Source organism: Astatotilapia calliptera, chromosome 1, assembly GCF_964374335.1.
Source record: "Astatotilapia calliptera chromosome 1, fAstCal68.1, whole genome shotgun sequence".
In the NCBI taxonomy this organism is placed as follows: domain Eukaryota; kingdom Metazoa; phylum Chordata; class Actinopteri; order Cichliformes; family Cichlidae; genus Astatotilapia; species Astatotilapia calliptera.
Window position 1 is genome coordinate 488,923 of NC_137422.1, and position 27,568 is coordinate 516,490.

Here is a 27,568-nt window from a genome sequence, read left to right on the forward strand (position 1 = left end):
AAGAATCACATCTGTCCGAGCATTAGAAGAGTCGTGCATAGACAAACAGGACCACCGTAATCCAAGGAGTTCCTCGCGTGTATAAGTGATTGTCAGTGAGAGTGAATGACTCCAGGTGAATATCGCCAACAACAATAAAACTAAGGTGTAGAAGATCTCCATCTCGGCAAAAAGTTAAAACCACGGTTAAGAACAGAGTTAAAAACAAAGGTTAAAAACAAAAAGAGAAAGTAAATGCCAATAAACACCTGCTGCAGGTCGCCACAAGAGCAGCGCCCATCTCACAGCTGGTCGCCGCAGGCAGACTACGCTAACGACATGTGATGTTACAACACTAGTGAAATATTAGTGTCATTTCATTCTTTTCAAAGGTTTATTTGCATGACGCACAAACTGACAAGTTTGAAAGGTACAAATGTGTTGTGCATGAAACGAATTCAAACGTGGTGCAGATGTGTGTCACAGGCTGATCTGGCTGTAGGCTGTGGCACTTGGCCAGAGGTGGCGCTGGTTGATTCGAGTCCATGTTAGAGCACAAAGTAAACTGCTCGCTTTAGTTGTGAAGCAAAAACGCTGAAACCGGAGAAATAAAACGTAGGAGAGGAACGATAACGACGACGATTCTCACTCCCTTAGCTCCTCCGCTTGATAAAATGACATCCATCAGTTTTGGAGTGCAATGGTCAAGTGTAGCCATTCGAGACTTGCAGTGGTTATTCTCTTGAACTCCTCCTTTATCTGTAGACCACACAAACAGAAGAATTAAACCTTGCAGACTATTAGCTATACCGCATTAATGAATGCTCTAATACATTGTGCAACGACGTACTGGGAAACTCACAGAAAGCCTCCGCCTACCCCACTCCTGCTTTACAGGTGAAAATAGAGCAACAGGACCGCTGAGTCTTTGACTTTATTTATTTTCTGCTGTGTTTTACTTGCATCTATTTGAAAGACTGAGTGTAAACACAAAAAATATTTTATTTTATGAGCTGGAATGTGCAGAAAATAGGTTTAAATGTTAAACTAATTTATTCAAGTCAGAGAATGTTGCATATAATTAAATGTTTGCTTGATGCATGAAGTTAAAAGATTAAAACTAATAAAACAAGTTAAAAAAAGAGACTTTTCCATTTGATTACATTTTGTATGATGGATTATGCAGAAAAAGTAGAATTGGGCTGTCACGGTCTCGCTGGCAGACCGTGGGGATGTGGGGAAAGGAGGACCCAAAATGCAGGACTCTACAGTGCAACAGTGTTTATTTACAGTGGTGACAATCCGAACAACAATAAATCCCCCCGTGCGATCCCAACTCCCGTTCCGTGTCTTCTCCTTTATCCCGTGCTCTGTCTCCGTTCCCTGTGTACTCTCCGTGTGCTGCCTCCTGGTCGCCACAATTCCTCCTGAGGAAACACGCATACCAAAGGCAGCCGTGAGTACAAAACCTAACAGTAGACTTGCACTAACCTTGCACAATACACTTAAGACTGACGGGAAGTCACTCAACGATCCAGCGTCGAGGAGCTCTCAGCCACACTGTTTTGAAGCTCCTCTGACGAGGCTTGATCGGCGCCAGGTGTGTGTGGATTCCTGGGTGGGACCGGTCAGCTGGCAGGGCCACACCCACCAGGCCTAAAAGTGCCTGCCACGACCGCACCCTCACATACACAAGCACACACCCCTAAACACCTGACAGTACACCAACACGGAAAAACAGGACAGCAGACACAACCATAATAACAACAACCACAATAATGATAATAATAATAATAATAATAATAATAATAATAATAACTACAATAGTAGTCCACACTGCTCACGGACCCCGAATCCCTGGAACTGGGTCCGTGACATGGGCTGAAAAATCTATCGCTTTATCACCTACTCAGGTTGTAAATCGTGTTTTTAAAAAGTAACTAAGTAACTAAGTAATTAATTACTTTTGAAAATAAGTAATCAGTAAAGTAACGGGATTACTTTTTTGGGGAAGTAATCAGTAATTAGTTACTGATTACTTTTTTCAAGTAACTTGACCAACACTGACTATCAGTAACATCATAGCACCACCCAGCTGTATAGAAACTCCGTCATGCTAGCTCACGCAGTACGAGTTATTGTAACTGACTGTAAAAAGTCAGCACAACGAAAATAAACTCCAGCTAAACTTGGTTTATATCTGACCCAGATAGACTGCAGCTCATAACTGAGAAACACCAAACACTCTTCATGTTATCATTCATATTTCATCCACACAAATATTTTATTTCTTTTTGTCCACTGGGCAGGTGACCTGCAGAATCATGTCTGCCCCAGCTGGATACCTTTTCACACACACCGTGACGTCAGACACACTCACTTCTGCTTAGCGCACAATTTCACTTCATTCGTCAACCATCCACACACCACGTACTGCCCAATAAATACTTTGCAGTGTATTTCACCCTTGGACTTCTTTTACGTTTGCGGCAGGAAACGCGACTTACTCCAAAACCCAGGCTACGTGTACACAACAGATCACAGAATTCTAGTTTCTAGGTATGTGTGTGCATGTGAGTGTGTGCATGTGTGTGCATGTGTCTGTGTGTGTGTGTATGCGTGTCCATGTGTGTGTGTTTTTGGGGATGCATTTGTGTGACCTCCTGCTCACCAAAAGGGTCATAAAGGCAGGACGTTTACTAAAGAAGAAAACAGAACCCTCACATAGGCTGTGCCTATAATAAAAGACTACAGCCTCCCCCCACCATTCAACAGGCTGGGGAGGGGGTCACAAACACAGGAATGTGCTTTTTTTCATGTATTCATGTCCAGGTTTGTTCATGTTCATGTCAGGGTTCTTCATGTTGTGTTTTAGTTCACCCAGTTTAGGTTAAAGTTTAGTTTTGCATCAGTTTGCCTTGCCCCTTTCTTTGTACCCTTCGATCAGCCTTATTGAACTGCTGGAGTGATGATGTCCTATGACAATGAGATTATCACATGACATTTTTGAATGGGGATATTTCTTTTGAACTGTTTTCAATTTAACGTAATATTTAAGTGTTTCTTAGTTTCAGACTAGTTGGTTAGTCTATTTCAACGTTTTAAACCATATCCCAGGGTTTTTACTTCACCATTGATGGGGTTTTAACAAGCAAATAAAAGACAGAGCTTAAATCTGTAAAGATTAGATGAAAAATACTCAAAGGATAAATTCAATTGGTTTATTATTTTGTTACATAAGTTGAAAAAAGTAAAACAAGTAACTACAGAAACAACAAAAGAAAAGTTAAACAAGTAAATGAAGGGGGGAAAGGAGGAGGGGAGAAAACCCCAACAATCCCCTCTGAGCAAGCACGAGGCGACAGTGGTGAGGAAAAACTGCCTTTTGACGGGCAGAAACCTCCAGCAGAACCAGGCTCAGGAGGGGACAGTCAACTGCTGGGACTGGTTGGGGGGGGGAGGGTGAAAAAAGATGAAGAAGGTGGAGAATATGTGTTAGGGGGGACAGGAGAGGTGCAAAGTAAGATGGGGCACAGGTGGAGGAGGACGAGGCTAAATCATCTGAATAAGCGGCAGAACCAGCCTTTTTTCTTCTTTTTCAGGTATTTTTCCACGAGCTCGTTCTCCAGGATAAGGGTTCTCAGCTGATCGTTTGTTTCTGCATTCTGCTGCTCGAGTTGCTGGCATCTTTGCTTCATTTCTTTTAAGGTTGCTTGTTTTTTTCTAAGCTTTTCTTGCTTTTTGTTGTGCATCTCTTCTAACAGCTCGTTTTTTCTCTGGATTTCTTGACTCGTACGCTGCAGGTCTTCATGTATTTTCTCTTGTTGTTGCTTTTGTGCCTGCATTTCAATTATTTGGCTCTTCAAGTCATTGGACTTCAACAACATCTCATTAATGACCTTTGAGTGTTTTCTCTTCATTCCATCAATCCTACACTGCATCTCTGAACATCGTTTTTCCAGTATTTCCTTTTCTCTTTGCAGTTCAGGAGTTTCATCACAAAGTTCTAGCAATGCTAGATTCCTTCTCTCAAAGTCCTGGATAATACGTTTTTCTTCTTCCTGTTGCTTTTTTTCTTCAAGAAGCTCTTTATTTTTGCGCTTTATTTGACCAAACCTGACTATCAGATTGTTGTACAATTTCCGTGTGGCTTTGAGTTTGTCCTTCATTTGTATTTCCTTTTCTCTTTTCAGTTGAAGTGTTTCCTCATATTCTTTATTATAAAATTCTTGCAATTCTAGATGCCTTCTCTCAAAGTCCTGGATAATACGTTTTTCTTCTTCCTGTTGCTTTTTCTCTTCAAGAAGCTCTTTATTTTTGCGCTTTGTTTCACCACACTTGACTTTCAGATCGTTGTACAATTTCTGCATGGCTTTGAGTTCGTCCTGCATTTGTATTTCCTGTTCAGTCTTCTGTTGGTGGATTTTTTCAATTGTTTTCTCCGCTGCATTGAGCTTTCCTCGAAGCACCTGATTCTGTTTCTCAATGTTTTGGAGATCCCACTGTATCTCCTCAATAGTAGCTTTCTTTCCTTGAAGCTGGGCAGATGTTTCTTTTAATTCAGCACTCTGTGTTCCTGATGAAAGAAAACGAGAAAAAATCTTCTCTCGTCCTTCACCAAACTTCACTCCCGAGCCCTCGTTGATCATTTTTATATCAGGCTGGCGTTGCTGTTTTTCTTCCAGGTCTTTATTTCGTGCTTCCAGTTGTCTGCACTTTTCCACTAGTTGAAGCTTCTCTTCTTCAATTTGTTTAATTTTGTAATGTAGGTCAGATTTTTCCTTCTGACTTTCCTGTAATGCTCTTAGGACTGATAAGACACCATCCGTGGTAATTTCTCCTGAAGAGATTGGCCGCACAATTTCTCCTGGAGAGATTGGCCGCACAATTTCTCCTGGAGAGATTGGCCGGCCAGAACACAAAGGACAGGCAGCATAATCTTTTTGTCTTTGTTGGCCTTTTCGTGGAGGCATGTTGGAGCCTGTGCACAGTGACTCTGAAAAGGCTTAGAAATATTTCCAAATGGATCTCTGGTCGAACGTTTGAAGGCTGTGAACAAACTGATTAATTGCTGCTTCTGACCCCTATTTATAGACTTCAGATCAAAGGCAACATAGTCCTTGTGACATCATCACTCCGTAAGCCAATCAGATTGTCACATGACATTTTAGAATGGGGATGTTTTGTTTTAAATGGTTTTCAAATTTAACTTTAGTGTTTCTTAGTTTAAGACCAGTTGGGCCAACACTTTCAGGCTGCTCACAAGGTGCAAAATGGCGGTACCTGCTCCACGTCACGGGTTCTATTTATGGACTCACCTGGCAACTTTAGTGATGTCACTGCTGATGTCACTGTTGGTGTGACCTCATGACTCATTCATGCTATCTGAACTGTGGTGTAATTATGAGGTCACAGGGGGACGTGAATTTATTCACAAAGTTGATAGAGAGTTTGTAACTCAAAGACGCAATGATGCAGTCAAATCATTTGGAATTAAATATCTCTGTCAGTGCGCCCCAGGGTGGCAGTGGCTACAATGTAGCTTGCCGTCACCGGTGTGTGAATGGGTGGATGACTGGATGTGTAAGGTGCTTTGGGGTCCTTAGGGACTAGTAAAGCGCTATACAAATACAGGCCATTTACCATCTGTAAATTACAACATTTAGAGGGTTCTGACATCACAGTCATCTTTCTGACATCACATCCAGTCTCTCTGCTGTGATGTCAAATATCAATGCCAGACTTGCTTCTCTGTTGTGATGTTAAATATCAATGCCAGACTTGCTTCTCTGTTGTGATGTCAAATATCAAGCTGAAGTCTATGTATCACGTGTCTCTCCCATTTTGTAGAATTTGCGACCACAAAGTCTGGGTTCTTTTCTAGGTCAGCTCTTACTCGTTCTGGTAGACCTGCCAGATTCATCTCTCTGTTGTGATGTCAAATATCAATGTTTGACACAATTTCGGACCATCTGCTCAAGCCCAACAATAACAAGCATTGCCCTGGTGATTGAGGATCAGATTGTCCTCAATGACGTCTGTGATTTCCCTAATGCAGTTGCACTTTTTCTTGGACTCATCTATGCACTTAACCTGGACTATCTAAAGGACTTAAGGTACACTTTTGAAGTAATTCAAAAGGTGTTCGTGGGTCTTGGTACTCAGTGCTCTGCCTGGGGTTCATGCTTTAAAGAATAATTTGCTGAAACGGTGGGCAGAAAAGTGTTCGTGATAACAAAATCTGTTCTCATGCTGGTTTTTTTTTTAAGTAACCCAGTGCTATGATTTGACCATGATTTGGTCAATAAAGTCATCTTAAAAGTCACTGCATACACTTCAGTAATTATTTAATTTATTTCTTTTTATATTCATACTAGAAAAAAAAGCAATATCTGACTAATATTTCATATTATCAGTTCCATTGATATCGTACAGATAAAAATATTGGTAACAGCATTGTTTGTTTCTGTGGGTATGTTCTTGGTATCTTAGCAGTTCTTGTCATTACCGCTTGATTATAGTACACCTGAACTATCCAGTGCTGGCTCTGCACTTAGGATGTATCATGATTTAATAGTTAGTTAGTTTTTATTTTCATGTGCTATGAAACGTGTGTGTTTCACTTTACATGTTTGAACCTTAGGGGTGACACAGGACTTTGTATTGCTAGAAAAACTTAAAGAAACAGAATAAAACATTTTCCCATCGTAAAGAAAACTCCCTTAAAATATGGACAATAACAAATCTCTGTGTAAAAGAACAGTACCAAAAAAGATGTGTCACAGTTTCTGGATGATCCCCACAGAAAGTACAATTAGTATTTATGTCCCTTTTAAATTTGACCATGTAGTGACTGGCTGGATAACATTTATGTAGAATTTTAAAAGAGACTTCTTTCACCTTATTTATGTAGCCCTGTCTGCAATTATTCGGGCTTGCAGTATAAAGAAAAAGTCTACTGTTATAAAAAGTGGTTAAAATATAAATAGTTGATAAAAGGTTTAAAAATCAAATGCAAGTACAAATGTATTTCATTTACAGTTAAGAGTCCAATAAATAAAAGGGTTTCATGATTTAGAGTTCATTTTCTGTGCACACTAAATATGTTGGGGTGTAACCTAAGCTTATTTACCCATCTAATGTCAGTTATCTCAATATTGTATTGTCATTGGTTGTTGTGCTGACGAGCCAGTCAATGTCACTCTTCTCTGTTATGGGGGCGGGACGAGTGGTAACAGTTTGTGTGAATCTGTGGGAGCGGACACAGAAGCTAAGTCCGAAGAGAGAGATGTCGTAAGGCAAACGTGGTGTGGATTTTGCATCTAAGTGTATCATTGAGGTCGACTACCCGTGGTCCTGATATTACTTATTTGTGATCTGCAAGAGGTAAATGAGACTGTGTGCCTTGACATTTGTACTGTAACTATTCGTTATAGTGATGCTAACTAGCGACTTGCTAATTAGCGCAGCTTACCGCGTTATGTGCTGTGATGCCATGCTGTATGTTTAGCTCTGTGATTTTCAGTCAAAGCATGCTAATGCTAAATCGTTATGTGATAGCATTTGGTATTGTTAGCTCAAGTGTTTTAATATGTTTAGAAGCCGAGGGACGCTCTGAAAGGAGAGGGAGAGAGAGGTTTCTGCCCGGATGGACCCTGCTATTTCCTCGCCCCTGACTGTTTTCTTACCCCTGAATGTCTTCACTACTGGTGAACTAACTGCTAACTGCCCGTTTCTGATTGCCCCACTAACAAACTCATTGGACTTGTGAGTACTAACTGGAACTAAAGTGCACGTATTTTGTTTATTGCTCAGTTTGAGTGAAGCGGCCATCAGTTTTAGGCCTCACCGCACCCGAACTTCGAATCAGGCCTGCAACAAGCACTGTGCTACCGGTGTAGTGTGGACAGGTTAAAGTGTGTGTGTGTTTGTGTGTGGGGGCCCACTGTTACAAATTTAGTTTAAATTGAGTAAGTGTTGTAGTTTTAATCAAAGTTATTATCAAAGGTTGAAATTCATCCCTTTTAAAGGTGTGAGCTGTTGTAACTGAAATAACAGTTGGCACTAAAGAAAGAGGTATTTTGTGTTGATAATCTTTTATTGAAAATCCATGTAGTCACATTTACAGTATTTTTGTTTGTTCATTTGAATTCAATTCATTTTATAAAAGTAACTGTTTATTTTATTCATTTCTTTTTGTCTAAACAAATACCCGGTGAGGGATAAATTTGTGTAAAATACAGTTGTGGTGGTCCTTATTAGTTAAATTAGAGGGTATCAGGTATCATTACTAGTAGCACTACGAACCCAGGCCCAGTCTCATTGTACTACATACTCTAGCTTTACCATAGCTACGTGGGACCTGGGTTACATTTACAATCAAATATTTATGGGGGACCATCCAGACTGTCTTCCACTTGATATCTGTTTGCACTATAATATAATATAATACATCATGTTGCTATTTAATGTTTTTTGTTCGTGTTGCAGCTGCTCTGTGAGCCAAGCTTTCGTTGTCTAAATTCAATGGCAATATATCTCTGCACCACACGATAGCGATAGACACAGTCTGTGCTCTGCTTCCGCCACCAGTCATCTTTAAATCTTTTTTTATTCAATGAAACCTTTATTTAACTGTCCATCTCGCAGCATTACTTAAAAAAATCATATTTAAATACAAAAATTAAATACATGAACGACAGTAGTAGAAAATTGATAAAATAACAGCAAATAAATATATTTACAAATGATAGCAACATCAATGGAATAAAACCATGAACAGCAGCAGAAGGAGAAAGAGGCCTGTATCTACATTATTACTCTGGCAGCTCAGTCTCCATACAGACAGGACACGTTGCAGCGTAATTGCAGACAGGTGCGTGGGCCTGAGCTCCGCCCCGGCAGAATGACGAGTGGAAGAAAGCAGCAACACAATAAACATATGTAGCCTTGCGGAGCCGGCCGGGCAGACACCGAGACCGTGACGGAGTGCAAAGATTTTATATGTGACAACACACAAAAAAAACACAACAAAAATCAGAATGTGTTTGTGATTTGGATTTTTATTTAAAGGTGGAAGCTTTTTTTCTTTTCTTTTTGCCAGATTAGACATTGTGATTCGTTTCATTGAAGTATACTTTAGTTTTTTTGTTTTACTTTGATGCTATAATAGATGTGCATCAATTTGCATCATGGCAAAACAACAGTCTCCTCAAGCTGCTTTATACTGTAAGGTGAAAACACTACAGTAAAAGCCAGAAAACCCCAACAATCCAATGATCCCCTTTTGAGCAAGCACTGGGCGACAGTGGAGAGGAAAAACTCCCTTTAGGAAGAAACCTCCGGCAGAACCAGGCTCAAGAAGGGACGGCCATCTGCTGCGACCGGTTGGGGGTGGCTGGGCAATCTCAGTCCTCCCCGGCCCTCGAGGACTGAGAATGCCCAGCCATGATATAGGGAGACAAGATGAAGTATACTTCTAATGGCCTATTTTAGCAGTTAATTTTTAACAATCAACTGGTGGTAATCCATCATCAGAATTGAGGAAAGGTGGTGTTGATGGAGACTCTACAGGAGGATTCACTGGTACAATTCCTCTTGGAAGTGGCGCTCTTTCTTCTCCAGCCAATTCACTTTGGATATAAATCTTTCCCGTTGCTTTTTTGTGGAGTGCAGTTTCTCTTCGTGCGCCACCTTTTCAGCCAGTGGTGAGGAAAAACTGCCTTTTGACGGGCAGAAACCTCCAGCAGAACCAGGCTCAGGAGGGGACAGTCAACTGCTGGGACTGGTTGGGGGGGGGAGGGTGAAAAAAGATGAAGAAGGTGGAGAATATGTGTTGGGGGGGACAGGAGAGGTGCAAAGTAAGATGGGGCACAGGTGGAGGAGGACGAGGCTAAATCATCTGAATAAGCGGCAGAACCAGCCTTTTTTCTTCTTTTTCAGGTATTTTTCCACGAGCTCGTTCTCCAGGATAAGGGTTCTCAGCTGATCGTTTGTTTCTGCATTCTGCTGCTCGAGTTGCTGGCATCTTTGCTTCATTTCTTTTAAGGTTGCTTGTTTTTTTCTAAGCTTTTCTTGCTTTTTGTTGTGCATCTCTTCTAACAGCTCGTTTTTTCTCTGGATTTCTTGACTCGTACGCTGCAGGTCTTCATGTATTTTCTCCTGTTGTTGCTTTTGTGCCTGCATTTCAATTATTTGGCTCTTCAAGTCATTGGACTTCAACAACATCTCATTAATGACCTTTGAGTGTTTTCTCTTCATTCCATCAATCCTACACTGCATCTCTGAACATCGTTTTTCCAGTATTTCCTTTTCTCTTTGCAGTTCAGGAGTTTCATCACAAAGTTCTAGCAATGCTAGATTCCTTCTCTCAAAGTCCTGGATAATACGTTTTTCTTCTTCCTGTTGCTTTTTCTCTTCAAGAAGCTCTTTATTTTTGCGCTTTGTTTCACCACACTTGACTTTCAGATCGTTGTACAATTTCTGCATGGCTTTGAGTTCGTCCTGCATTTGTATTTCCTGTTCAGTCTTCTGTTGGTGGATTTTTTCAATTGTTTTCTCCGCTGCATTGAGCTTTCCTCGAAGCACCTGATTCTGTTTCTCAATGTTTTGGAGATCCCACTGTATCTCCTCAATAGTAGCTTTCTTTCCTTGAAGCTGGGCAGATGTTTCTTTTAATTCAGCACTCTGTGTTCCTGATGAAAGAAAACGAGAAAAAATCTTCTCTCGTCCTTCACCAAACTTCACTCCCGAGCCCTCGTTGATCATTTTTATATCAGGCTGGCGTTGCTGTTTTTCTTCCAGGTCTTTATTTCGTGCTTCCAGTTGTCTGCACTTTTCCACTAGTTGAAGCTTCTCTTCTTCAATTTGTTTAATTTTGTAATGTAGGTCAGATTTTTCCTTCTGACTTTCCTGTAATGCTCTTAGGACTGATAAGACACCATCCGTGGTAATTTCTCCTGAAGAGATTGGCCGCACAATTTCTCCTGGAGAGATTGGCCGCACAATTTCTCCTGGAGAGATTGGCCGGCCAGAACACAAAGGACAGGCAGCATAATCTTTTTGTCTTTGTTGGCCTTTTCGTGGAGGCATGTTGGAGCCTGTGCACAGTGACTCTGAAAAGGCTTAGAAATATTTCCAAATGGATCTCTGGTCGAACGTTTGAAGGCTGTGAACAAACTGATTAATTGCTGCTTCTGACCCCTATTTATAGACTTCAGATCAAAGGCAACATAGTCCTTGTGACATCATCACTCCGTAAGCCAATCAGATTGTCACATGACATTTTAGAATGGGGATGTTTTGTTTTAAATGGTTTTCAAATTTAACTTTAGTGTTTCTTAGTTTAAGACCAGTTGGGCCAACACTTTCAGGCTGCTCACAAGGTGCAAAATGGCGGTACCTGCTCCACGTCACGGGTTCTATTTATGGACTCACCTGGCAACTTTAGTGATGTCACTGCTGATGTCACTGTTGGTGTGACCTCATGACTCATTCATGCTATCTGAACTGTGGTGTAATTATGAGGTCACAGGGGGACGTGAATTTATTCACAAAGTTGATAGAGAGTTTGTAACTCAAAGACGCAATGATGCAGTCAAATCATTTGGAATTAAATATCTCTGTCAGTGCGCCCCAGGGTGGCAGTGGCTACAATGTAGCTTGCCGTCACCGGTGTGTGAATGGGTGGATGACTGGATGTGTAAGGTGCTTTGGGGTCCTTAGGGACTAGTAAAGCGCTATATAAATACAGGCCATTTACCATCTGTAAATTACAACATTTAGAGGGTTCTGACATCACAGTCATCTTTCTGACATCACATCCAGTCTCTCTGCTGTGATGTCAAATATCAATGCCAGACTTGCTTCTCTGTTGTGATGTTAAATATCAATGCCAGACTTGCTTCTCTGTTGTGATGTCAAATATCAAGCTGAAGTCTATGTATCACGTGTCTCTCCCATTTTGTAGAATTTGCGACCACAAAGTCTGGGTTCTTTTCTAGGTCAGCTCTTACTCGTTCTGGTAGACCTGCCAGATTCATCTCTCTGTTGTGATGTCAAATATCAATGTTTGACACAATTTCGGACCATCTGCTCAAGCCCAACAATAACAAGCATTGCCCTGGTGATTGAGGATCAGATTGTCCTCAATGACGTCTGTGATTTCCCTAATGCAGTTGCACTTTTTCTTGGACTCATCTATGCACTTAACCTGGACTATCTAAAGGACTTAAGGTACACTTTTGAAGTAATTCAAAAGGAGTTCGTGGGTCTTGGTACTGAGTGCTCTGCCTGGGGTTCATGCTTTAAAGAATAATTTGCTGAAACGGTGGGCAGAAAAGTGTTCGTGATAACAAAATCTGTTCTCATGCTGGTTTTTTTTTTAAGTAACCCAGTGCTATGATTTGACCATGATTTGGTCAATAAAGTCATCTTAAAAGTCACTGCATACACTTCAGTAATTATTTAATTTATTTCTTTTTATATTCATACTAGAAAAAAAAGCAATATCTGACTAATATTTCATATTATCAGTTCCATTGATATCGTACAGATAAAAATATTGGTAACAGCATTGTTTGTTTCTGTGGGTATGTTCTTGGTATCTTAGCAGTTCTTGTCATTACCGCTTGATTATAGTACACCTGAACTATCCAGTGCTGGCTCTGCACTTAGGATGTATCATGATTTAATAGTTAGTTAGTTTTTATTTTCATGTGCTATGAAACGTGTGTGTTTCACTTTACATGTTTGAACCTTAGGGGTGACACAGGACTTTGTATTGCTAGAAAAACTTAAAGAAACAGAATAAAACATTTTCCCATCGTAAAGAAAACTCCCTTAAAATATGGACAATAACAAATCTCTGTGTAAAAGAACAGTACCAAAAAAGATGTGTCACAGTTTCTGGATGATCCCCACAGAAAGTACAATTAGTATTTATGTCCCTTTTAAATTTGACCATGTAGTGACTGGCTGGATAACATTTATGTAGAATTTTAAAAGAGACTTCTTTCACCTTATTTATGTAGCCCTGTCTGCAATTATTCGGGCTTGCAGTATAAAGAAAAAGTCTACTGTTATAAAAAGTGGTTAAAATATAAATAGTTGATAAAAGGTTTAAAAATCAAATGCAAGTACAAATGTATTTCATTTACAGTTAAGAGTCCAATAAATAAAAGGGTTTCATGATTTAGAGTTCATTTTCTGTGCACACTAAATATGTTGGGGTGTAACCTAAGCTTATTTACCCATCTAATGTCAGTTATCTCAATATTGTATTGTCATTGGTTGTTGTGCTGACGAGCCAGTCAATGTCACTCTTCTCTGTTATGGGGGCGGGACGAGTGGTAACAGTTTGTGTGAATCTGTGGGAGCGGACACAGAAGCTAAGTCCGAAGAGAGAGATGTCGTAAGGCAAACGTGGTGTGGATTTTGCATCTAAGTGTATCATTGAGGTCGACTACCCGTGGTCCTGATATTACTTATTTGTGATCTGCAAGAGGTAAATGAGACTGTGTGCCTTGACATTTGTACTGTAACTATTCGTTATAGTGATGCTAACTAGCGACTTGCTAATTAGCGCAGCTTACCGCGTTATGTGCTGTGATGCCATGCTGTATGTTTAGCTCTGTGATTTTCAGTCAAAGCATGCTAATGCTAAATCGTTATGTGATAGCATTTGGTATTGTTAGCTCAAGTGTTTTAATATGTTTAGAAGCCGAGGGACGCTCTGAAAGGAGAGGGAGAGAGAGGTTTCTGCCCGGATGGACCCTGCTATTTCCTCGCCCCTGACTGTTTTCTTACCCCTGAATGTCTTCACTACTGGTGAACTAACTGCTAACTGCCCGTTTCTGATTGCCCCACTAACAAACTCATTGGACTTGTGAGTACTAACTGGAACTAAAGTGCACGTATTTTGTTTATTGCTCAGTTTGAGTGAAGCGGCCATCAGTTTTAGGCCTCACCGCACCCGAACTTCGAATCAGGCCTGCAACAAGCACTGTGCTACCGGTGTAGTGTGGACAGGTTAAAGTGTGTGTGTGTTTGTGTGTGGGGGCCCACTGTTACAAATTTAGTTTAAATTGAGTAAGTGTTGTAGTTTTAATCAAAGTTATTATCAAAGGTTGAAATTCATCCCTTTTAAAGGTGTGAGCTGTTGTAACTGAAATAACAGTTGGCACTAAAGAAAGAGGTATTTTGTGTTGATAATCTTTTATTGAAAATCCATGTAGTCACATTTACAGTATTTTTGTTTGTTCATTTGAATTCAATTCATTTTATAAAAGTAACTGTTTATTTTATTCATTTCTTTTTGTCTAAACAAATACCCGGTGAGGGATAAATTTGTGTAAAATACAGTTGTGGTGGTCCTTATTAGTTAAATTAGAGGGTATCAGGTATCATTACTAGTAGCACTACGAACCCAGGCCCAGTCTCATTGTACTACATACTCTAGCTTTACCATAGCTACGTGGGACCTGGGTTACATTTACAATCAAATATTTATGGGGGACCATCCAGACTGTCTTCCACTTGATATCTGTTTGCACTATAATATAATATAATACATCATGTTGCTATTTAATGTTTTTTGTTCGTGTTGCAGCTGCTCTGTGAGCCAAGCTTTCGTTGTCTAAATTCAATGGCAATATATCTCTGCACCACACGATAGCGATAGACAGTCTGTGCTCTGCTTCCGCCACCAGTCATCTTTAAATCTTTTTTTATTCAATGAAACCTTTATTTAACTGTCCATCTCGCAGCATTACTTAAAAAAATCATATTTAAATACAAAAATTAAATACATGAACGACAGTAGTAGAAAATTGATAAAATAACAGCAAATAAATATATTTACAAATGATAGCAACATCAATGGAATAAAACCATGAACAGCAGCAGAAGGAGAAAGAGGCCTGTATCTACATTATTACTCTGGCAGCTCAGTCTCCATACAGACAGGACACGTTGCAGCGTAATTGCAGACAGGTGCGTGGGCCTGAGCTCCGCCCCGGCAGAATGACGAGTGGAAGAAAGCAGCAACACAATAAACATATGTAGCCTTGCGGAGCCGGCCGGGCAGACACCGAGACCGTGACGGAGTGCAAAGATTTTATATGTGACAACACACAAAAAAAACACAACAAAAATCAGAATGTGTTTGTGATTTGGATTTTTATTTAAAGGTGGAAGCTTTTTTTCTTTTCTTTTTGCCAGATTAGACATTGTGATTCGTTTCATTGAAGTATACTTTAGTTTTTTTGTTTTACTTTGATGCTATAATAGATGTGCATCAATTTGCATCATGGCAAAACAACAGTCTCCTCAAGCTGCTTTATACTGTAAGGTGAAAACACTACAGTAAAAGCCAGAAAACCCCAACAATCCAATGATCCCCTTTTGAGCAAGCACTGGGCGACAGTGGAGAGGAAAAACTCCCTTTAGGAAGAAACCTCCGGCAGAACCAGGCTCAAGAAGGGACGGCCATCTGCTGCGACCGGTTGGGGGTGGCTGGGCAATCTCAGTCCTCCCCGGCCCTCGAGGACTGAGAATGCCCAGCCATGATATAGGGAGACAAGATGAAGTATACTTCTAATGGCCTATTTTAGCAGTTAATTTTTAACAATCAACTGGTGGTAATCCATCATCAGAATTGAGGAAAGGTGGTGTTGATGGAGACTCTACAGGAGGATTCACTGGTACAATTCCTCTTGGAAGTGGCGCTCTTTCTTCTCCAGCCAATTCACTTTGGATATAAATCTTTCCCGTTGCTTTTTTGTGGAGTGCAGTTTCTCTTCGTGCGCCACCTTTTCAGCCAGTGGTGAGGAAAAACTGCCTTTTGACGGGCAGAAACCTCCAGCAGAACCAGGCTCAGGAGGGGACAGTCAACTGCTGGGACTGGTTGGGGGGGGGAGGGTGAAAAAAGATGAAGAAGGTGGAGAATATGTGTTGGGGGGGACAGGAGAGGTGCAAAGTAAGATGGGGCACAGGTGGAGGAGGACGAGGCTAAATCATCTGAATAAGCGGCAGAACCAGCCTTTTTTCTTCTTTTTCAGGTATTTTTCCACGAGCTCGTTCTCCAGGATAAGGGTTCTCAGCTGATCGTTTGTTTCTGCATTCTGCTGCTCGAGTTGCTGGCATCTTTGCTTCATTTCTTTTAAGGTTGCTTGTTTTTTTCTAAGCTTTTCTTGCTTTTTGTTGTGCATCTCTTCTAACAGCTCGTTTTTTCTCTGGATTTCTTGACTCGTACGCTGCAGGTCTTCATGTATTTTCTCCTGTTGTTGCTTTTGTGCCTGCATTTCAATTATTTGGCTCTTCAAGTCATTGGACTTCAACAACATCTCATTAATGACCTTTGAGTGTTTTCTCTTCATTCCATCAATCCTACACTGCATCTCTGAACATCGTTTTTCCAGTATTTCCTTTTCTCTTTGCAGTTCAGGAGTTTCATCACAAAGTTCTAGCAATGCTAGATTCCTTCTCTCAAAGTCCTGGATAATACGTTTTTCTTCTTCCTGTTGCTTTTTTTCTTCAAGAAGCTCTTTATTTTTGCGCTTTATTTGACCAAACCTGACTATCAGATTGTTGTACAATTTCCGTGTGGCTTTGAGTTTGTCCTTCATTTGTATTTCCTTTTCTCTTTTCAGTTGAAGTGTTTCCTCATATTCTTTATTATAAAATTCTTGCAATTCTAGATGCCTTCTCTCAAAGTCCTGGATAATACGTTTTTCTTCTTCCTGTTGCTTTTTCTCTTCAAGAAGCTCTTTATTTTTGCGCTTTGTTTCACCACACTTGACTTTCAGATCGTTGTACAATTTCTGCATGGCTTTGAGTTCGTCCTGCATTTGTATTTCCTGTTCAGTCTTCTGTTGGTGGATTTTTTCAATTGTTTTCTCCGCTGCATTGAGCTTTCCTCGAAGCACCTGATTCTGTTTCTCAATGTTTTGGAGATCCCACTGTATCTCCTCAATAGTAGCTTTCTTTCCTTGAAGCTGGGCAGATGTTTCTTTTAATTCAGCACTCTGTGTTCCTGATGAAAGAAAACGAGAAAAAATCTTCTCTCGTCCTTCACCAAACTTCACTCCCGAGCCCTCGTTGATCATTTTTATATCAGGCTGGCGTTGCTGTTTTTCTTCCAGGTCTTTATTTCGTGCTTCCAGTTGTCTGCACTTTTCCACTAGTTGAAGCTTCTCTTCTTCAATTTGTTTAATTTTGTAATGTAGGTCAGATTTTTCCTTCTGACTTTCCTGTAATGCTCTTAGGACTGATAAGACACCATCCGTGGTAATTTCTCCTGAAGAGATTGGCCGCACAATTTCTCCTGGAGAGATTGGCCGCACAATTTCTCCTGGAGAGATTGGCCGCACAATTTCTCCTGGAGAGATTGGCCGGCCAGAACACAAAGGACAGGCAGCATAATCTTTTTGTCTTTGTTGGCCTTTTCGTGGAGGCATGTTGGAGCCTGTGCACAGTGACTCTGAAAAGGCTTAGAAATATTTCCAAATGGATCTCTGGTCGAACGTTTGAAGGCTGTGAACAAACTGATTAATTGCTGCTTCTGACCCCTATTTATAGACTTCAGATCAAAGGCAACATAGTCCTTGTGACATCATCACTCCGTAAGCCAATCAGATTGTCACATGACATTTTAGAATGGGGATGTTTTGTTTTAAATGGTTTTCAAATTTAACTTTAGTGTTTCTTAGTTTAAGACCAGTTGGGCCAACACTTTCAGGCTGCTCACAAGGTGCAAAATGGCGGTACCTGCTCCACGTCACGGGTTCTATTTATGGACTCACCTGGCAACTTTAGTGATGTCACTGCTGATGTCACTGTTGGTGTGACCTCATGACTCATTCATGCTATCTGAACTGTGGTGTAATTATGAGGTCACAGGGGGACGTGAATTTATTCACAAAGTTGATAGAGAGTTTGTAACTCAAAGACGCAATGATGCAGTCAAATCATTTGGAATTAAATATCTCTGTCAGTGCGCCCCAGGGTGGCAGTGGCTACAATGTAGCTTGCCGTCACCGGTGTGTGAATGGGTGGATGACTGGATGTGTAAGGTGCTTTGGGGTCCTTAGGGACTAGTAAAGCGCTATACAAATACAGGCCATTTACCATCTGTAAATTACAACATTTAGAGGGTTCTGACATCACAGTCATCTTTCTGACATCACATCCAGTCTCTCTGCTGTGATGTCAAATATCAATGCCAGACTTGCTTCTCTGTTGTGATGTTAAATATCAATGCCAGACTTGCTTCTCTGTTGTGATGTCAAATATCAAGCTGAAGTCTATGTATCACGTGTCTCTCCCATTTTGTAGAATTTGCGACCACAAAGTCTGGGTTCTTTTCTAGGTCAGCTCTTACTCGTTCTGGTAGACCTGCCAGATTCATCTCTCTGTTGTGATGTCAAATATCAATGTTTGACACAATTTCGGACCATCTGCTCAAGCCCAACAATAACAAGCATTGCCCTGGTGATTGAGGATCAGATTGTCCTCAATGACGTCTGTGATTTCCCTAATGCAGTTGCACTTTTTCTTGGACTCATCTATGCACTTAACCTGGACTATCTAAAGGACTTAAGGTACACTTTTGAAGTAATTCAAAAGGTGTTCGTGGGTCTTGGTACTCAGTGCTCTGCCTGGGGTTCATGCTTTAAAGAATAATTTGCTGAAACGGTGGGCAGAAAAGTGTTCGTGATAACAAAATCTGTTCTCATGCTGGTTTTTTTTTTAAGTAACCCAGTGCTATGATTTGACCATGATTTGGTCAATAAAGTCATCTTAAAAGTCACTGCATACACTTCAGTAATTATTTAATTTATTTCTTTTTATATTCATACTAGAAAAAAAAGCAATATCTGACTAATATTTCATATTATCAGTTCCATTGATATCGTACAGATAAAAATATTGGTAACAGCATTGTTTGTTTCTGTGGGTATGTTCTTGGTATCTTAGCAGTTCTTGTCATTACCGCTTGATTATAGTACACCTGAACTATCCAGTGCTGGCTCTGCACTTAGGATGTATCATGATTTAATAGTTAGTTAGTTTTTATTTTCATGTGCTATGAAACGTGTGTGTTTCACTTTACATGTTTGAACCTTAGGGGTGACACAGGACTTTGTATTGCTAGAAAAACTTAAAGAAACAGAATAAAACATTTTCCCATCGTAAAGAAAACTCCCTTAAAATATGGACAATAACAAATCTCTGTGTAAAAGAACAGTACCAAAAAAGATGTGTCACAGTTTCTGGATGATCCCCACAGAAAGTACAATTAGTATTTATGTCCCTTTTAAATTTGACCATGTAGTGACTGGCTGGATAACATTTATGTAGAATTTTAAAAGAGACTTCTTTCACCTTATTTATGTAGCCCTGTCTGCAATTATTCGGGCTTGCAGTATAAAGAAAAAGTCTACTGTTATAAAAAGTGGTTAAAATATAAATAGTTGATAAAAGGTTTAAAAATCAAATGCAAGTACAAATGTATTTCATTTACAGTTAAGAGTCCAATAAATAAAAGGGTTTCATGATTTAGAGTTCATTTTCTGTGCACACTAAATATGTTGGGGTGTAACCTAAGCTTATTTACCCATCTAATGTCAGTTATCTCAATATTGTATTGTCATTGGTTGTTGTGCTGACGAGCCAGTCAATGTCACTCTTCTCTGTTATGGGGGCGGGACGAGTGGTAACAGTTTGTGTGAATCTGTGGGAGCGGACACAGAAGCTAAGTCCGAAGAGAGAGATGTCGTAAGGCAAACGTGGTGTGGATTTTGCATCTAAGTGTATCATTGAGGTCGACTACCCGTGGTCCTGATATTACTTATTTGTGATCTGCAAGAGGTAAATGAGACTGTGTGCCTTGACATTTGTACTGTAACTATTCGTTATAGTGATGCTAACTAGCGACTTGCTAATTAGCGCAGCTTACCGCGTTATGTGCTGTGATGCCATGCTGTATGTTTAGCTCTGTGATTTTCAGTCAAAGCATGCTAATGCTAAATCGTTATGTGATAGCATTTGGTATTGTTAGCTCAAGTGTTTTAATATGTTTAGAAGCCGAGGGACGCTCTGAAAGGAGAGGGAGAGAGAGGTTTCTGCCCGGATGGACCCTGCTATTTCCTCGCCCCTGACTGTTTTCTTACCCCTGAATGTCTTCACTACTGGTGAACTAACTGCTAACTGCCCGTTTCTGATTGCCCCACTAACAAACTCATTGGACTTGTGAGTACTAACTGGAACTAAAGTGCACGTATTTTGTTTATTGCTCAGTTTGAGTGAAGCGGCCATCAGTTTTAGGCCTCACCGCACCCGAACTTCGAATCAGGCCTGCAACAAGCACTGTGCTACCGGTGTAGTGTGGACAGGTTAAAGTGTGTGTGTGTTTGTGTGTGGGGGCCCACTGTTACAAATTTAGTTTAAATTGAGTAAGTGTTGTAGTTTTAATCAAAGTTATTATCAAAGGTTGAAATTCATCCCTTTTAAAGGTGTGAGCTGTTGTAACTGAAATAACAGTTGGCACTAAAGAAAGAGGTATTTTGTGTTGATAATCTTTTATTGAAAATCCATGTAGTCACATTTACAGTATTTTTGTTTGTTCATTTGAATTCAATTCATTTTATAAAAGTAACTGTTTATTTTATTCATTTCTTTTTGTCTAAACAAATACCCGGTGAGGGATAAATTTGTGTAAAATACAGTTGTGGTGGTCCTTATTAGTTAAATTAGAGGGTATCAGGTATCATTACTGTTAGATTTGTATTGTTGATTGTCATTTATGCTTAGAAATATTTACTCATATATGCTTAGAAGTGTATATAATCATTGGTGGATTGAAAGGATGTTTCATCCTAAAGTAACAGCTCTGTGTAGCATGAATGGGGAGTGCGTTCACTCCCTCTACAGAGTGTTCCGGCATAGATTACACACACACACAGTATTCTTTGTTCACATGTATACCTATGTAAGATGTCATATGTTAATGACCCTATGCATATTCATGTAACCACAATAAAAGGAGTGCTATGGGGAGCCTGGCTGAGAGTCTGATGGAGGCTAGGTGGTGGGACGACACTTGGCTCCAGCCAGATTTCCCTCATGCATGAGTAAACCAGCCTGCTTGTGTCTTGCTTTGCAGTGTAATTATATTGTCTTCAACGTTCCAGCGGATAGGTACAAGCTACAAGCCTATCATTAATTGGTCCTTCGATGCCGGAGCCCTGGGATCGCATTCACCGAGGGGGGGGGAGAGGCACGCTGAAAGACTGACGTCAGCCAGGAAGTTCCTGTGGATTCGCTGTCTGTCCTTTCTCCTCGATGAATGACGATCGGCGGGATTCGAGGCTACATTACACGCTAAGCAACACCGAGTAAGTTTAAGTCTTTGCCGCTGTGTGCAGCAAAGCACGCGGTCACTGTGTGAGGTTGCGTTGAAAGTCTTTATCACTGTGTGCGATAAAGCGCGTGATCACTGCTATGTAAGTCTTTGCCACTGTGTGCGGCAGAGCACGTGGTCACTGTGTGAGACTGCGTTGAGACAATAGGCCTAATTTTTGTTGGTTGTGAGTGAGGATATTTGTTGTTGTTGTTGTGTGAGTGTGTGCGGAGTAGAACACGTGGTCTGCGACACCGACTGTTGTTGTTATCATGGTTTCCTAAGCAGCCAGGAGTGTGTGGAAAAGGCCAGCCCACATCAGCAGCTGTGCTCTGGTGGGTGGCTTTCCCCCCACCCCTTGCTGACACAAAATGTTAACTCTTTAGCTTGCCCTGTTCGACAACAGCCTGTGTGCCAAACCATTGAGGTGGATAGTTGTTAAAAGTAACCTACATTAAGCTTGTGGTTGCTCAAATTCAGTACAATGACATGTGAGGTGAAGTGATATAGGTAAATATTTAAACTCATGAAGTGCATAGAGGCACTTGACCTGTGTGGAAGACTGTCGTCTTATTATGAGCCATTGTTGAGATATAGAGCACATCTGTGAAAACAACTAATATGCTGCAACTACTGTGTGATGTCGCATTGCAGTTTTGTTTTTGTTTTTTGAGCTGATGAGCAAGCTACACATTATCAGATCAGGAGCTGTCTGAGAACTACTCAAAGAGAGGGGAAACAGAGAGTGTGCAGCGTTTCCATGAGCAGTTTTTCTGCACCTTGACTCGTGTGTGTGTGTGCGTAGCATCAGCATCATGTTTTTGTTTATTTGTTTTGTTGGATTAAAAATAATTAAATAAACTGGTGATCATGCCTATGGATCACCATGGCACATATCTCCAGCCATATGATTTATTTATGCAGATGAAAAAGTGAGTGTGAATGTGTCTGACATCACAGTGTTTTTGTGCACTGTGCAAAAGTAATTGCCTTTGATTGTGAGTGAGAGCAGTGATTTTGCAGATCACAAGCTATTGTAAAGGGAAAAAGTGAAAAAGAGACAAATTACATTGTAGACGAAGAAAAATAATCATAGGAAAAAGGTTTTGTGTTGATCAGCCAAAAAACAACTACAATGTCATTTTCTGCTTTAAGAAAGGATTGTTCACACAAACACGGACAGAGAGAGAGAGAGAGAGAGAGAGATGTGTGTTGATTAAGCAGTGATGATAATGAACATGTCTTAGTTTGTCACTTTCAGGTGAAAAGCAGACCTGTATCAATTTTCCACATGCAGCGGTCGGACGGAAGAAATTTATAGTTAAACATCATTGGAAACATGCAGGCCAAGTTCTGGCTGACTTATATACAGCGCAATGTGTTTCTCAACCTCACAAACTCACAAGCAAGCTCACTCCTCCCTGAAGAATGCAGCTCCAAAGCAATAACATGGCAGATAAAGAGACAGCATCAAGTCCTGAGCAAAAAGTCTCAGCAAGCAGCAGCAATGTGGACAAACAGCATCAGAGAAGAGCAAACCCATCATCCTGACTGATCGGATGAATGGCACTGTGTTTACAACAAGCTGCAACTTCACTATGCATGTGAAGAAAACTTTCGAGGAGAACTGAGGAGACTGTTGGAGTTTGACATTTGCCACCTGTGGAGTAAAATGGCAAGAAGAGACAGTGGAACACAGGACAAAGCTGAAGGAGAACTGCCGGCTGGGGACTGTTGCAAGTGGGAGAGGACAACAGAGTGAGAGTAAGTGGAAACACAGAGGAATGCTGTTATTAAATGTGGGAAATCAAATCTGGGGAAAAGAAAACTGACTGCTTAAGTTGGAAAATTGTGAAGGAGTCTGAAACAAATAGAAACATACAAAATCACACAAACAAGCAGAACATGAATTAACTTTACTAACAATTCCAAACACAAAATGACTCATGAAGACTCATAGCACATTAGTTAAGAAATGATCAAATAATAGCAGAGAAGTGTGTAGGAAAGGCAGCTTTAAGAACATGCTCTGCTGCATATGCAGCTCCACAGACATGCATTAGACCTGTCTAATTACACAAACCTGCAATGAAAATTAGTTTATCTTTCATCAGTGTTAAAATAGTGTCAATTTAGCAGACACTTGTTATCAAATACTGAATTTATCCTAAAAAAAATTGACTCTCCAAGTTGCAGGACAACAATTTACCCTTTGTGGGGGAAAAAAAAAAAAAATCCTGGTTTGATGAATCAGTGATCAGGCAATAAATTTAGTGTTAAAATGGTAAATTGGGAGAAGCTTCCTGCTTGATTGATGCAGCAAGTAATTTACTGTATGAGGGAAATTGTCTTTTGTGATACTATTTTGAACATGCTTTCCTGTTGTCCTGTCAACTTAGTGGGTTAATGGCTGATATGCAAATTAGTTGATCGGTTTTAGATTAATGAAAGGTGATTGAATTCTAGCACGAGTGGATGAGATGTGTTTGAGTGGAAACTCTAAAACACTGAGTTCCCTGCTTTGATGTGCGAGTGAATTCTGTATCTAGATATACAACTCTGAATACGTCAGAACAAACGTCTTTTGTGAAGTGCATGACAGCATGTCACATGTTTTATGATGAAGGGAAAAAGGAAAATTGAATAAAATAGATCTGTGGCCTAAATGAGTGAAGAGCACAGACCTGGTGATTAAACTCATAAGTTAATAAGACATTAGACTGTTGTGTGTTGTGCAGCTGATGGTTGGTTTGGAGTGAATCTAGCTGATGATTCTTCTCCTGTTGTGAAGTTGATGAGGAGCTTGTGTCATGACTTAACAAGGCCTTTTTATTTTGATACTTTCACAGTGCACTGAAAGTTTGGTTTGATAATTTGTTATTTTTCATTTTTTATCTTTTGAACAGGCACTGATTTTGTTTGAAAGTGCTATACGACCGATTGAGAAAGCCACTTATTTGGGACAATTATGTCCCAGCCTAAAAAAAAAAGGATTCAGCGAGCATTACAGTTCTTCATGTGGTTTGCTCACATGATTTATACCAGGACACCTGGTTGATGTTTTTCCTACTACAGGATTTTTGGGTTTATGTGCTAGGAAAACTGTGTTTACAGGTTATGAGTGGTGATGCTGTTACACTGTGTTTTGGGAAAATGTGACGTTACTTTGATGGTTGATTTTATGGTGTTTTTATGGCACCTCTGGAACCTGTTGACCTGTGTCTGACCTCCATCTGACCACAGTCAATGTGTATTGCTAATGTTTGTTTCTTTGAGAATGCTGTGGAAGATTCAGCTGAAATGGACAAGTGACATGAGTAAAACAAATAAGAGATTACGGTATTTATGGAATAGTTTATTATGGGCTCTTTGCTGGCCACTTTGAGCCCATAATAATAATATGTGAGTGGAGTGACTTTGCTTAAGAGAAGTCACCGATTACATTAATGTTAACTGAGCACATGGGATGATCCATGTTTGAGGCGAATTATGGTAATAATAGTGATTTAATGATTTGAGAAAACCTGCACATGACACTTGTCTTGCCCGTGCTGAATGCTTATTACTCTTTTGATATAATTGTTTATACGTGTGAAGTTTGATTTTATTTCCAGATCTTGTGTATGCAGGCTCCTGGTGGAGCCAGTTTTTAAGACAGGGATCCAGGTTTGGTGAGTTGACGCATGAGAGTGTCCATGCGTCAAGAGGTGGGGTCCAGAATTAACATTAAACAATGTTTACTATTATTGTTGCAGTGATTTGTGTGATTAGCCGTTTATTTACAAGTATTAAACATATGCAAGTGGTGCATCCATGTTCAGATGAGGCTTTGATGGCCTATAAGTGAAGTTCACTGAACTAAAGAATGTGGTTTGATGATTGTTGACATGCTCTCCAAATAGAAGTTTTTCTGAAATACAGGTGCAGCAGTGAGGAGAAACATTCCAGGCATAGCCCAGGCAGTGGTTGAGGTCAAAGGTCAAGCTGGTTGGGGCCCATCATGAGATCAGACCTTGGAGCCACTGCAAAGAGGTCGAGGTCCCAGGAAACCCCAGCACCCCCAAGACAGCACAATAGAGAAATCTCACACTTGGTTGTTTCAGTGGTGAGGGGGGAGTGCTGATTGAGCCCCCGTAGGGTAAGCTCGCACTTCAACCTCCAGCCTCTGATCAACTCTAAGGCAACCAAGTGCGAGGCGTGACGGCTGAATCAGCTGAACCCGGAGGAAGGCGGAGAAGCTGAGTGTTTTGAGACAGATCCAGCAGGCCCAAAATCAGGACTATGCGTGACGAAAAGGAGTGCCTGAGAGGATCGTCCACAAGATGGGAGCTGAGGCCAGGAGAGAGGCTTCAGGAGGATCAGAGATCATCTTTAGCACAGCAGACATCACACAGAGAGCTGTGCTACTAAGCTTCCAGGAGATTTTAAATAAAATGAAAGATTCAATATTGACGCTGAGGAAGACAGCTAAGGTGTACGACGTGCTCTGCCTTAAACCTTCAGCAGCGTTGGAACATGAAAACTCGAGGGATGAGGGGAGCGTGCCAAGCTCCATCGACAGCGCAGAAGGAGGTCGAGGATGACATCATGATTCTGTGAAAGCACAGGAACCAGAAGCTATGGTGGTGATGACAGCAGTTTCCTATGAACATCACCTAATGCGGTGCCACTATACTGTACATACGATGACACTCTGAAGGCTGCTGGGATCATAACAGCAGTAAGACAACTGAACCCTGCACCGTTTTCACAGAGGTGTTTCTCTGCAGAGCGTGGACAATGAAGGAGTCATAAATATCCCCCTCACAGGACGAAGGCCTGAAATGAGGTAATGGGAGGCCATAAAACTAGAGTGCTGAGAGGTCTGCAGCTCTGGAAATAGCTGAGACCCATGTTGACAAACAACAAAACCAACTGGTATGTTTGAATGTTTATTCTACGTACATTTGGACTCTGGTCCTATGGACAATGATGGAAACAACTGGAAGAGACATTCATGACGCCCTGCAGAACTCAAACCACTCTGCAGAGAGACATGTGATTTGCACACCCGCAGGAAGCATCACCAAGCTGAGATGTTTTTGAAAATGTTACTTTCTTATTTTCACTATTAAATTAACAATTTCTTTGTTTGCTTGTAGGATGCAGTTTGCCATGAGATGAGATCAATGAGGAATGAGATAACTGCTAATACATTTGTTAAACTGTGTATTTTTTCAGTAATTTAGGGTGATTTGACATATGCTGAATATAACAATGTTTGCATTGAAACTGTCAGACATGAGGTATTCATAACTGGGAACTTTTCAAGCATAAAGGTCAAAAAGGGGGGAAATGTTAGATTTGTATTGTTGATTGTCATTTATGCTTAGAAATATTTACTCATATATGCTTAGAAGTGTATATAATCATTGGTGGATTGAAAGGATGTTTCATCCTAAAGTAACAGCTCTGTGTAGCATGAAGGGGGAGTGCGTTCACTCCCTCTACAGAGTGTTCCGGCATAGATTACACACACACACAGTATTCTTTGTTCACATGTATACCTATGTAAGATGTCATATGTTAATGACCCTATGCATATTCATGTAACCACAATAAAAGGAGTGCTATGGGGAGCCTGGCTGAGAGTCTGATGGAGGCTAGGTGGTGGGACGACACTTGGCTCCAGCCAGATTTCCCTCATGCATGAGTAAACCAGCCTGCTTGTGTCTTGCTTTGCAGTGTAATTATATTGTCTTCAACGTTCCAGCGGATAGGTACAAGCTACAAACCTATCAATTACTAGTAGCACTACGAACCCAGGCCCAGTCTCATTGTACTACATACTCTAGCTTTACCATAGCTACGTGGGACCTGGGTTACATTTACAATCAAATATTTATGGGGGACCATCCAGACTGTCTTCCACTTGATATCTGTTTGCACTATAATATAATATAATACATCATGTTGCTATTTAATGTTTTTTGTTCGTGTTGCAGCTGCTCTGTGAGCCAAGCTTTCGTTGTCTAAATTCAATGGCAATATATCTCTGCACCACACGATAGCGATAGACACAGTCTGTGCTCTGCTTCCGCCACCAGTCATCTTTAAATCTTTTTTTATTCAATGAAACCTTTATTTAACTGTCCATCTCGCAGCATTACTTAAAAAAATCATATTTAAATACAAAAATTAAATACATGA

General features: G+C 40.5%; 4 long non-coding RNA genes across 4 annotated transcripts; 3 read left to right on the forward strand and 1 right to left on the reverse strand.

Annotated features, from left to right (window-relative positions):
* Window positions 1–1,245: 1,245 nt before the first annotated feature.
* Window positions 1,246–1,630, reverse strand: LOC145429759 (uncharacterized). The gene is made up of 2 exons (XR_013910051.1): window positions 1,496–1,630; window positions 1,246–1,406 (listed from the first exon to the last, which is right to left on the reverse strand). It is a non-coding gene; the product is annotated as an uncharacterized LOC145429759 (long non-coding RNA).
* A 5,593-nt stretch (window positions 1,631–7,223) lies between these two features.
* LOC145431335 (uncharacterized) lies at window positions 7,224–8,221 on the forward strand. Its single transcript, XR_013912189.1, has 2 exons — window positions 7,224–7,365; window positions 7,579–8,221. It is a non-coding gene; the product is annotated as an uncharacterized LOC145431335 (long non-coding RNA).
* A 5,120-nt stretch (window positions 8,222–13,341) lies between these two features.
* LOC145419400 (uncharacterized) lies at window positions 13,342–14,339 on the forward strand. The gene is made up of 2 exons (XR_013901345.1): window positions 13,342–13,483; window positions 13,697–14,339. It is a non-coding gene; the product is annotated as an uncharacterized LOC145419400 (long non-coding RNA).
* A 340-nt stretch (window positions 14,340–14,679) lies between these two features.
* LOC145420689 (uncharacterized) lies at window positions 14,680–27,080 on the forward strand. Its single transcript, XR_013902682.1, has 2 exons — window positions 14,680–19,848; window positions 20,062–27,080. It is a non-coding gene; the product is annotated as an uncharacterized LOC145420689 (long non-coding RNA).
* Window positions 27,081–27,568: the final 488 nt, after the last annotated feature.